We start from the raw sequence: 12782 nt of genomic DNA, 5'->3' as shown, positions 1-12782 counted from the left end.
ACTCATTTTTTTCTCACTATAACTCCCTTAAGTCTTTCTGCAAGGGTCACCGTCTGTCTGAGCATCTGCCATTCGTGTCTATACTTCAAGGTCATCTATTCTTAAGTTCTAACCGTACCCCTCTATAGTAATCCCCTGAGTCACATATATGTAGTTCCCGTTCTATTCTATTAGTCTTCGCAAAACTTCGAAAATTCTGGCCTTCGGATCAATTTAACCCGCTTCATGTCACCCTCACGTGGCTCCTGTTTGTCTCGAATATTGTCAACAACTTTGTAAGATATATCAGTTGTACAGTGTTAGGTTAATTGTTTGTATATTCTTTACTTTGAACAGCCACTTTGCTACAACTGGCAACTCTTGTGGGGTTCAACACCCACAACTGTGTTCACAACTGGTAATTCCTGTTACATTTCAACACAACATCTGTTTCAACAACTGGTAACTGTTGTGAAATTCAACACCCACATCCGTTTTCACAACTGATAACAAAAGTAAAATTTAACGCCCAAGTCTGCACTTAAGGCTTTGTAACCTATTTATTTTATTTCCTATATAATACATGAATCGTTCAGATTGACACGCAATCTGATAAGTTGTGTGTTTTCAGTGATGTGTCTTACGTATTACGATCTAAAATAGCCTGAAACTGAGTAGAATTGTAATTTAAATTTAGAAATACGGAGATGTATCAAATCTTCTAGATTTGCGAAGAAGATTGATACGCATGGTTACTTTTTAATACAAATACATTTTAATATACAAACAGCAATACATTTTTTAAAAACGGTTATCACAGGTAATGATTATTTTCAAAAGTTTTAGAAACTTACAAACAATACTGAGTCTAATATCTGGTCGAAAATTGACTATCTTATGGAGGGTTCACTATGAATGAACCAATTTCGAGTTGATATCAGTATTATTCACTTAATCTGGAGTTAGGTAGCTCTTCGCTGATCACACGTGAGTTTTTCACCCCTGGAGTTATATATAATATCTTCGTCAAAATACTAACGTTCGATGTTAATTTGCTGAAATTAAACTGTTTGTAGTGTTCGAAAGCTATAAACGTTCCTGGTAAATCTGAAGCTCCCTGATTAATAAGCATTAATCATAATTATAACTTCTCAGGTTTGTAGTATACAGCAAACCAACAAGGGCCCGGCATGGCCAAGTGTGTTAAGGTACTTGACTCGTAATCTGAGGGTCGCGGGTTCCAATCCCCGTCGCAACAAATATGCTCGCCCTTTCAGCCGTGTGGGCGTTATAATGTGACGGTCAATCCCACTATTCGTTGGTAAAAGAATAGCCCAAGATTTGGCGGTGGGTAATAATGACTAGCTGCCTTCCTTCTAGTCGTACTATGTTACATTAGGGACGGCTAGCGCAGATAACCCTCGAGTAGGTATGCGCGATATTCAAAAACAAACAAGCAAACCAACAATATATACTGTCTCTCCGCGTGTTTTATAACTGTTAGCTAGGTTCTATAAATTTCAGCTAAAATAACAGTACATGTAAAGAACGTTGTGAATTCTCACACTCAGCAACTTTCTATAACTTTAATAAGTGGGTAGGAATTTTACCGATCTTACAGTTTGAGTTGCACGCATTTCTAAATATATATAAGTGAAACAAATGCTGATATTAAAATAAACATATGATAGTAAATCCATGACGTGTTAAAGTAAGAAACTGTTTCATTGAGTAAAATGTTACATAAAACAACGTGAAAATATTCTGTAAAAAATATGTCATATACCTTTCGTAAACGTAAATAATTACTATATGAATAAGCCAAAGAGATATAACATTATAACATGTGGGTTTATTCACATATGTTGATCCATGCTAAGTTGAAAAATCGACCTGTATTAGCCACATAATCAGTAAGTCTGACAAAGAAATGGATAACGTAAATAACAACAACAAAAAACTATGAAATTATCGTTAGCACACGTTTGATGCGAGTGCCATCTATTGGAGGTTGGCAAACATTTTAGTTTTATTTATATGTATTTTATTCTTTCTCAAATCGCAATGGGAAGTTTTACAACTCAACAACAACCAAACCCAACTTAACGTTAACCATACTCAACTCAACAACAACCAAACCCAACTTATTTTCAGTGGGTTTCTATTAAAACATCCATTAATGTCATACCCTTAGTATCTCTCTCTGCAGTATAGCCAAAGGTCAAAGGTCAACACCACGCTTTATGTTTCTCTCTGCAGTCTCATACAGTAATCTCTTACCCAATTTCGTTTATCCTACAAGTGAGCCAATCAACAAAAATCCCATCCTCTCTCTTTACCAACTAACAAACACAGTGTTTCACTTCCTTCATTTCACTTCCACATGACTTGCAGCCCTTCAACCACTCCGCTTCCTTTACTTTACTCTTCCATTTCCACCTGACATAAAGGAAAGCAACTTGATGAACGCTACACTACTCTTTCTGTCTCTTTCTCTCACTCATCTCTATTTTCCATTCTTTGCGAGACATCACTCATTCACCGTATAAAAAGGGAAAGAAAAACAATGACTAGCTGTTGGTCGTATTTATGGAAACACAAAGTGAGAATAAACTACTTTAGTTTTACCATTATCCGCCCACTGACATTCTCCTGGCCGATAAACAGACCAAGTTGTCATGGAAGAAATGTTAGTGTGAGTAAAAAATAATCTCTCTCTTGACACCCAAACACATACTATCCTTTCTTAAACTTGAATAGATCTGAAAATAAACAAATAAACGACAGTCTTTGCAATGTAGCTTCAATGAGATAGATTTATTTAAAATAAATATGACCTTTTCAGTAACCATGGTTTTGACTCTGTGTTTTATTTTTGAAATATATTCTTAGTTTAAAACAAGTTTCTAGTTACAGATAACCAGGTTCATAACATGTCATCTTTATTTGTTTCCTATGTGTTGTCGCTTTCCTTGTATTTTAAATTTATTTCGCGATTTTATCAGGTAATTCCACGTGCCTTGTAAGATTTCACTTGGAAAAAACAACAAATGTAATGTCCTCATGTGTCGTATTACACAACTCGTGTGCATAAAAGACATAACTAATTTGATGTGTTCTTGTATTCTAAAGATGGCCGATGTTGGTATTAAAACTTTAATTAAACTGAAATACAGAACAAAGCTTCGACCTTCTTAGGTCAACTCCAGGTTAACAAAAACTCCATGATTGAAGCTTCTTTGTCAAGACCGACGTTTATTTATTTAATTTCAAGTGTATTGAAGTTTAGGAAGGAATAACGTGGGTGTTTGTGTGTGACAAGAGAGAGTGAAAATTCGCATGACAGCTATTCCAACTCTTTAATAATACTGTACAACAAAGGTTTTGTTTCTTGAATACTGTTGGGTGATCCTTATAGATTTTTGGCTGCTGATCACGAAAATCACATCCAAATTTGCCCATCACGTACCGTTTCATCGAAATCTTCAGTTTTGCTACAATGGAAAAACGATATCAGGGCAACTGGAATCCGTCAATGCTTGGTGACTACTGATGGACACTGCAACGTGATGCACCGAACATTGAATACAAACGAAAATCAGGAGCAAAAACACTTTTAATTATGTTGAACTTAATAGCGTGTTAGAAACATAAACGCAATTAAATACGTTATTGCCGGTAAACAGTTAACTGTCTATTTCTCAAAGTTCCTACGTGATGAAGCAAAACCAAAACTATATTTGTGCATACCCACCAGGTACGTGTCACAATCAGCAAAAACTTTTCAGGAAGCAAAATTTTTCAAAAAAACTGTTGTGCAGTGTTACCTGAAGATAACCCAGGAATGTCTAAACGTTGTTGTAAACATTTAATGTAATATTTCCTTTCCTAAACAAAACGACACATTTCTACAAACGTATTTGTTTTCCGTATAATAGAAGTGACAATAAGTTACGACTGGAAAAAAAGAAGATACAACAATATATCATTACATCTGGAACATCCAGCAAAAGTAAAGGAGAATAATACATCAACCAAACTATACCTTGCACATCCAATACCAGGAAACTCAGTAAGAGATTTAATGGGATATACGACAAGCACAATAGTGGTTTAGATGCTATTTCTTATTCAGTTGTTCGAACAACAACTGCTGTAGTGTGAACCAGATTAAACTGGTGAAGGATATCGTTATTTAGAATAAGAGTATTTCATCACTATTTATTCGTTGTTACTTCAATTAAATTAGTCACCCATCACTCAGAAGAAAGGCGAACCAGCTGGCTGGCTTTCGTGATCAGGGAGCATATATATATCAACATAAGACTAAATTGTTTGTTTTTAATTCCGTGCAAAGATCTTTGAGAACTAACCGCACTACTCGTCCCTAATCCCAATTTCGAAATGACAGATTAGGTCGACAACACCCGCCGCCCATTCTCTGGTAACTCTTTTACCAACGAAAAGTGGAATTGATCCATAACATTATAACGCCCTTACGGCTAAACCGGTAGGTCTGTTCGGTGACGGGATTCGAACCAACGACCCGCGGATTGCGAGTGGAGTGATATAATCATTAGGTCATGCGAGGTCTAACTTCGTTACTAATCAGATATTAATTCAGCTTGTAGTTTTGTATGTATATTAATGTCCATCTAACTACTCTTACAGTTTTGGAGCTAGCAGGACACAAACTTGACAAACGAATTCGGTGTCATTATCTGTTTGGTGTAACCACTATCACTCTTACTTGGGGGGGGGGTTCGCTTAGGCACATTGCTGGTTAAATAGTGTATGTTTTCAGGGTCACTAAATTCCAACAAAGTACTTGGAGACGAACTTGTTCGATACAACTGGGTCTCTGTGAATCACGAAGGGGTCTTTGTACCCCACAGGGGAAGCACGAGCATTTTAAACAAATTATAAGAACTTACAAGAGAAAGTAACGAATAAATTATTCATTATATCCAGTGTTGAAGGTTAAAGGTCACGACATTTCTGATGCTTACATTCAGACAGCAAGCTTTACTACGTGTACAAATTATCCACGTCTGTCCTGTCTTCAGTAATACAGCACAAAGTTAAACGTCTCATACAACTGTAATAAGGCCAGTTTTTAAGTTGTTAGTGTTAGTAGAGTAATTATATCTTACATTATTTTACCCTACTTGTGTAATTCTGCATCAATGGAACATTTTTTTAAACCCTATATCTTTCAGACTGGGATTATTTTGTGTTTGTGTTTATTCTTCATACCTGAAACACGTTTATCACAGCTTTTACTACATCCGTTGTTTATTCAAGTATTTTTAATTGTTTTTCACGACAGAAAAGTCAGTATGGTAAAGATACAGCGTATTTTAGTAATTAAAGAGTCAGTAGAGTAAAGATACAGCGTATTTTAGTAATTAAAGCGTCAGTAGAATTAAGTTACAGTGTATTTTGTGACAAAGCATTAGTAGGATAAAGATACAGTGTACTTTGTAACAAAAGCATTAGTAGGATAAAGATACAGTGTACTTTGTAACAAAAGCTTTAGTACGATAGAGATACAGTGTATTTTAGGAACCAAAGAGCTAATAGGGCAAAAAAAAACAACTGTTTCTTCAGTGATCGAAGTGTCAGTAAGGTACAAATACAATGTAGTTTGGCGAACAAATCGCCAGTAGGGTAAAAATTTAGTGTATTTTAGTGAAGCGCCAGTAGGGTAAAAATTTAGTGTATTTTAGTGAAGCGCCAGTAGGGTAAAAACTTAGTGTATTTTAGTGAAGCGCCAGTAGGGTAAAAATTTAGTGTATTTTAGTGAAGCGCCAGTAGGGTAAAAATTTAGTGTATTTTAGTGAAGTGCCAGTAGGGTAAAATTTAGTGTATTTTAGTGAAGTGCCAGTAGGGTAAAAATTTAGTGTATTTTAGTGAAGCGCCAGTAGGGCAAAAAACTTAGTGTATTTTAGTGAAGTGCCAGTGGGGTAAAAACTTAGTGTATTTTAGTGAAGTGCCAGTAGGGTAAAAATTTAGTGTATTTTAGTGAAGCGCCAGTAGGGTAAAATTTAGTGTATTTTAGTGAAGCCCAGTAGGGTAAAATTTAGTGTATTTTAGTGAAGCGCCAGTGGGGTAACAATTTCATGTATTTTAGTGAAGCCCAGTAGGGCAAAAAATTTAGTATATTTTAGTGAAGCGCCAGTAGGGCAAAAATTTCGTGTATTTTAGTGAAGCGCCAGTAGGGTAAAATTTAGTGTATTTTAGTTGAAGAAGCGCCAGTAGGAAGTAAAAAACCTAGTGTATTTTAGTGAAGTGCCAGTAGGGTAAAAATTTAGTGTATTTTAGTGAAGCGCCAGTAGGGTAAAAATTTAGTGTATTTTAGTGAAGCGCCAGTAGGGTAAAAATTTAGTGTATTTTAGTGAAGCGCCAGTAGGGTAAAAATTTAGTGTATTTTAGTGAAGCGCCAGTAGGGTAAAATTTAGTGTATTTTAGTGAAGCCAGCAGGGGTAAAATTTAGTGTATTTTAGTGAAGCGCCAGTAGGGTAAAAAACCAGTGTATTTTAGTGAAGTGCCAGTAGGGTAAAAAAATTAGTGTATTTTAGTGAAGTGCCAGTAGGGCAAAAAACTTAGTGTATTTTAGTGAAGTGCCAGTAGGGTAAAAATTTAGTGTATTTTAGTGAAGCGCCAGTAGGGTAAAAATTTAGTGTATTTTAGTGAAGTGCCAGAAGGGTAACAATTTCGTGTATTTTAGTGAAGCGCCAGTAGGGTAAAAATTTAGTGTATTTTAGTGAAGAAGTGTCAGTAGGGTAAAAATTTAGTATATTTTAGTGAAGCGCCAGTAGGGCAAAAAAACCTAGTGTATTTTAGTGAAGCCAGTAGAGTAAAATTTAGTATATTTTAGTGAAGCCCAGTAGGGCAAAAAACCTTAGTGTATTTTAGTGAAGTGCCAGTAGGGCAAAAAACTAGTGTATTTTAGTGAAGTGCCAGTAGGGTAAAATCTTAGTGTATTTTAGTGAAGCGCCAGTAGGGTAAAATTTAGTGTATTTTAGTGAAGTGCCAGTAGGGTAAAATTTAGTGTATTTTAGTGAAGCGCCAGTAGGGCAAAATTTAGTGTATTTTAGTGAAGTGCCAGTAGGGCAAAAAACCTAGTGTATTTTAGTGAAGTGCCAGTAGGGCAAAAACTTAGTGTATTTTAGTGAAGTGCCAGTAGGGGTAAAATTTAGTGTATTTTAGTGAAGCGCCAGTAGGGCAAAAAACCTTAGTGTATTTTAGTGAAGTGCCAGAAGGGTAACAATTTCGTGTATTTTAGTGAAGCGCCAGTAGGGCAAAATTTAGTGTATTTTAGTGAAGTGTCAGTAGGGTAAAAATTAGTATATTTTAGTGAAGCGCCAGTAGGGTAAAACTTAGTGTATTTTAGTGAAGCCCAGTAGGGCAAAATTTAGTATATTTTAGTGAAGCCCAGTAGGGCAAAAATTTAGTGTATTTTAGTGAAGTGCCAGTAGGGTAAAAACCTTAGTGTATTTTAGTGAAGCCCAGTAGGGCAAACAATTTCATGTATATTTTAGTGAAGCCAGTAGGGTAAAATTTAGTATATTTTAGTGAAGCGCCAGTAGGGCAAAATTTAGTGTATTTTAGTGAAGTGCCAGTAGGGTAAAACTTAGTGTATTTTAGTGAAGTGCCGGTAGGGTAAAATCTTAGTGTATTTTAGTGAAGCGCCAGTAGGGTAAAAATTTAGTGTATTTTAGTGAAGTGCCAGTAGGGTAAAAATTTAGTGTATTTTAGTGAAGCGCCAGTAGGGTAAAAATTTAGTGTATTTTAGTGAAGTGCCAGTAGGGTAAAAATTTAGTGTATTTTAGTGAAGTGCCGGTAGGGTAAAAACTTAGTGTATTTTAGTGAAGTGCCAGTAGGGCAAAAATTTAGTGTATTTTAGTGAAGCGCCAGTAGGGTAAAAATTTAGTGTATTTTAGTGAAGCGCCAGAAGGGTAAAAATTTCGTGTATTTTAGTGAAGCGCCAGTAGGGTAAAAATTTAGTGTATTTTAGTGAAGTGCCAGTAGGGTAAAAATTTAGTATATTTTAGTGAAGCGCCAGTAGGGTAAAAACTTAGTGTATTTTAGTGAAGCGCCAGTAGAGTAAAAATTTAGTATATTTTAGTGAAGCGCCAGTAGGGTAAAAATTTAGTGTATTTTAGTGAAGTGCCGGTAGGGTAAAAACTTAGTGTATTTTAGTGAAGTGCCGGTAGGGTAAAATCTTAGTGTATTTTAGTGAAGTGCCGGTAGGGTAAAATCTTAGTGTATTTTAGTAAGCGCCAGTAGGGTAAAAACTTAGTGTATTTTAGTGAAGCGCCAGTAGAGTAAAAATTTAGTGTATTTTTGCGCGAAATTAAGAAAAAACAAACATAAAAAATTCTTACATTTTAGTCTTAATTATATTTTATATGATGAGAATATTAATTACAAAATTATCAGAAATATTTGATAGCTGTAACCACTGATAACTGTAACCATTGATAGCTGTAACCACTGATAGCTGTAACCACTGATAGCTGTAACCACTGATAACTGTAACCACTGATAGCTGTAACCATTGATAGCTGTAACCACTGATAGCTGTAACCACTGATAACTGTAACCACTGATAGCTGTAACCATTGATAGCTGTAACCACTGATAACTGTAACCACTGATAGCTGTAACCACTGAAAACTGTAACCACTGATAGCTGTAACCATTGACAGCTGTAACCACTGATAGCTGTAACCATTGACAGCTGTAACCACTGAAAACTGTAACCATTGATAGCTGTAACCATTGATAGCTGTAACCACTGAAAACTGTAACCATTGACAGCTGTAACCACTGATAGCTGTAACCATTGACAGCTGTAACCACTGATAGCTGTAACCATTGACAGCTGTAACCACTGAAAACTGTAACCATTGATAGCTGTAACCACTGAAAACTGTAACCATTGACAGCTGTAACCACTGATAGCTGTAACCATTGACAGCTGTAACCACTGAAAACTTTAACCATTGATAGCTGTAACCACTGAAAACTGTAACCATTGATAGCTGTAACCACTGATAACTGTAACCATTGATAGCTGTAACCACTGATAGCTGTACCCACTGAAAACTGTAACCATTGATAGCTGTAACCACTGAAAACTGTAACCATTGATAGCTGTAACCACTGAAAACTGTAACCATTGATAGCTGTAACAACTGAAAACTGTAACCATTGACAGCTGTAACCACTGATAGCTGTAACCATTGACAGCTGTAACCACTGATAGCTGTAACCATTGATAGCTTTAACCACTGATAGCTGTAACCATTCTCTTTCACCGAGTACAATATGTTAGAAACGAACGAAACATGAGACTGAACTTTGAGCTCGCAAGAATATTCTTAGCCGGAAACATTATCGATACTTTGAGGTAAATATCCGGAAAGAAACATATCATATAAACACGTTCTCTTCTTTAAAACAATGCCAACAGTTAAACACGAAAAACAAAAAGTAAGAAAGAAAAAAGGCCGCCAGGGGGAAATGATCTGTAAAAAAAAAAATATTTGTTTTTACCTAGTTTGGTTAACTGATGTTGGTTAGATAAACTATACTTTTGTTAACATTTATAACTTTAGTTTTACTACAGTCTCTAAATATTAATCCGATTGTCTTCGGTTATTTATGTTCTATATTTCTTCAGCTTTAGTTACATGATGTTAACTTTCATATTTTCAGGAGTTGTTTGGTTTGAATTTCGCGCGAAGCTACACGAGGGTTGTCTGCGCTAGCTGTCCCTAATTTCGTAGTGTAAGACTAGAGGAAAGGCAGCTGGTCATCACCACCCACCGCTAACTCGTGGGCTATTCTTTTACCAACGAATAGTGGGATATACCGTAAAATTATAATACCTCCCGGTTGAAAGAGCGAGCATGTTTGGTGTGACGAGGATTTGAACACGCGACCCTCGGATTACGAGTCGAGTGCTCTAACCACCTGGCCATGTCAGGGCCAACAGGAAATATATTAGGAATGACTTCTGTTACTTACAGTTGATAAAGTGTTTAACCCATTACTTCAGGTAACGAACATAGTTAAGATAAGAGTGATTTTATAACACCAAGTTATTTTGTCACAGAAGTGGAATATTCAGGTAATCAAAAGTTACAGTGTATTCGTTAGAATCGAAATCCTTTTTAAGAACGTAATATAGCATGCGGACAATAAGAGATCGCTTGGTTCTTTAAGGTTGTCCTTGAACACCAGTCCCCGAGAGAACTAAAAATAGAAAATAATTCTCTAGTTTTCAGACAACTAAATCTTAACTGGAGTCCAGTCTGACCTCACCAAATGTTGTCAAAATTACAAAATAGCCCTCTATTTTCAAACAACTAAATCTTTCTTAACTTGAATCCGGTGTGAGCTTCCACAATGTTGTCAAAACCAGAGAATGACTCTTTAGTGTTCAGACAACGTAATCTGTCTTAACGTTGTGTTCTCGTCCTTCTGTGTTCAGAATAAAACACACATAAACCAAAATCGTTAACGACTTCCCAATAGTCTTGTAAACATCGATAAGACCACTTCTTATCATTTTTTTTCAAGATAAAATAAGTTAACAGATCTTAATTTATCGATCTAAGATAACCCTTCTATCCTGGTAGGTTCTCTGAACATTCCAATTCCCTTACTTAGATAACGAGACCGATGGAATAAACTGTATTTTAAGTGAGACCTAACAAGTGACTTTTGCAGAGAAGTAATTACTTTAAAAATATATAATAATTATATTTATAAATATTCCAAATATTTTATTACCTGTACTACTAGTTATAGACTACTTTCCAGATGGCGTGACTTACCTGCTATGTCAGAATGAGGAAGGCTCGCTGGTTCATATCGAAAAGTATGTTGGCGCTATTTTAACACCAACCCTACAAATATAGAACAGTAAAAAGAAAAGACATTAGCTTTAGGCGTCTCGTTTTATTAAAACGTCAGATCGTGCCAATGGTCTGTTAGCTGTGAACACGTTGTTAACCACTAACCACTGTCGTGCCAGACAATGCCTGACTATTGTTTGATCCTTCAAATGAGCATACATCGCCGCATATTTTAATTAATTTACAACACATAATTTAACGAAATTCATTTTTAATTGTTTATCTTCTTAGAAACACCGAATCTCTTGTAATAATATTCAGTTTTGTCTGTCCTGAAAACGCACGTGCGTCTTACTATCTAAATGTTTTGTACAACAATATATTAAAAGTTTATCAAAGTTTCTAAAAAGGCTAACGTTACGTCGTAGAATAAAACTATTAGTTTACTTAGTAAGTACGGTAAAATTTAACAAAAACGCGTACAAGTTACTGTGTTAATGTATCTCTTTATCGCAAACATGCCATATTTAATAAAGACTTAAATAACGTTAAGCCTAAAACAAGTGAACTTATACATTTCGGTTTATGCGATTACAATTATTTTGTATTATATAATACTCAAGGCTTGAATACCGTAAGCAAATTTTAGTAATTTACAAATTACACACCTATCAATTTTATTAATGTAACATTAAAATAAGAAAAGGAAAAAGGTCAATCGTTGACTCTTGAAGCATCCCACAAGTAAAAATGGTTCAACTGGACTGGACTCCACTAATACCTCTCTTTTGCATTATCTTATCCAACCATCCAATAATCTACTTAAGTATCAACTATTCTTTCTCCAACTCCTATAAACTGCCTTAACTAATGTTTTACGCGGTACCTTATCGAAGTTTTTTTAAAAAACATAATGTACACCAAGGACCTACATCCACCCCATTGTCCAGATAACATGTAATATCGTCGCTAAAAGACGTCAACATATTATAAGAATAAGGCGATTTTATCTTATGGTACCCTATTTAATTTGATGAGTTTCTATAGCTTCTTTTATCGTATCCTCTAGAGTGTTTCTTACAACAGATGTAAAATTAACTGGGGCCCGGCATGGCCAAGCGTGTTAAGACGTGTGACTCGTAATCTGAGGGTAGCGGGTTTGCATACCCGTCGCGCCAAACATGCTCGCCCTTTCAGCCGTGAGGGCGTTCTAATGTTACGGTCAATCCCACTACTCGTTGGTAAAAGAGTAGTCCAAGAGTTGGCGGTGGGTGGTAATGACTAGCTACCTTCTCTCTAGTCTTACACTGCTAAATTAGGGACGGCTAGCACAGATAACCCTCGAGTAGCTTTGCGCGAAATTGAAAAACAAAACAAACAAAAATTAACTGACCTATAAATCCCTGGACAATTCCTGATACTTCCTTAATAGTAGAAGGTAATATTACCATATAAACGGTCGTCTCGCCCATTGATTATTAAAACCAGTGAACTTTTGACAATTAAACATTTTGAACAACGTTATTACGAGTTGCCATTTGAAACTTTCGTGCATTTTAAGACTTTAACTGAATAATATTTCAGTCACTACATGAATCGTGACAATTTGCTTGGTGAGTCACTAGAATGTTAGTCATGTTTAATTCTATGCTAAGAAATCGATCGGTGAGTTTTTGAGAAATCGATTTATGCTTATAGTATTGATGCAATATATTCTTGTTAATGGTGCCTGGCCATCAGAAAGTGAGTTATTCCTACGTCACACACCAAAATTGAGTCATGTTTATGGCTTTTATATGGAAAATGAATCATGCTAATGTTACTAATGAATTTTCAGGAACTCTAAATTTATCGGTTTTGATGTCGTACGTAATGGTATATTATTTTTGTTCAATACATGCTTTGATGTGAGAACGAAAATTCGATGTTATA

At 35.6% G+C, this 12782-nt stretch overlaps 1 long non-coding RNA gene across 1 annotated transcript in view; it reads right to left on the bottom strand.

The window, feature by feature from the left end:
• Positions 1–12396, bottom strand: part of LOC143245277 (uncharacterized) — a 31171-nt gene extending 18775 nt beyond the window's left edge. Inside the window, exons 1-2 of the long non-coding RNA XR_013025548.1 lie at positions 12244–12396; positions 10830–10901 (exon numbers count right to left, since the gene is read on the bottom strand). This is a non-coding gene — a long non-coding RNA (uncharacterized LOC143245277). The remainder of the gene's footprint in view (positions 1–10829; positions 10902–12243) is intronic.
• Positions 12397–12782: the final 386 nt, after the last annotated feature.

This window comes from Tachypleus tridentatus, chromosome 2, assembly GCF_004210375.1.
Source record: "Tachypleus tridentatus isolate NWPU-2018 chromosome 2, ASM421037v1, whole genome shotgun sequence".
NCBI lineage: Eukaryota > Metazoa > Arthropoda > Merostomata > Xiphosura > Limulidae > Tachypleus > Tachypleus tridentatus.
The sequence above is the reverse complement of the archived record's forward strand: the minus strand, read 5'-3'. Positions and strand labels throughout refer to the sequence as shown.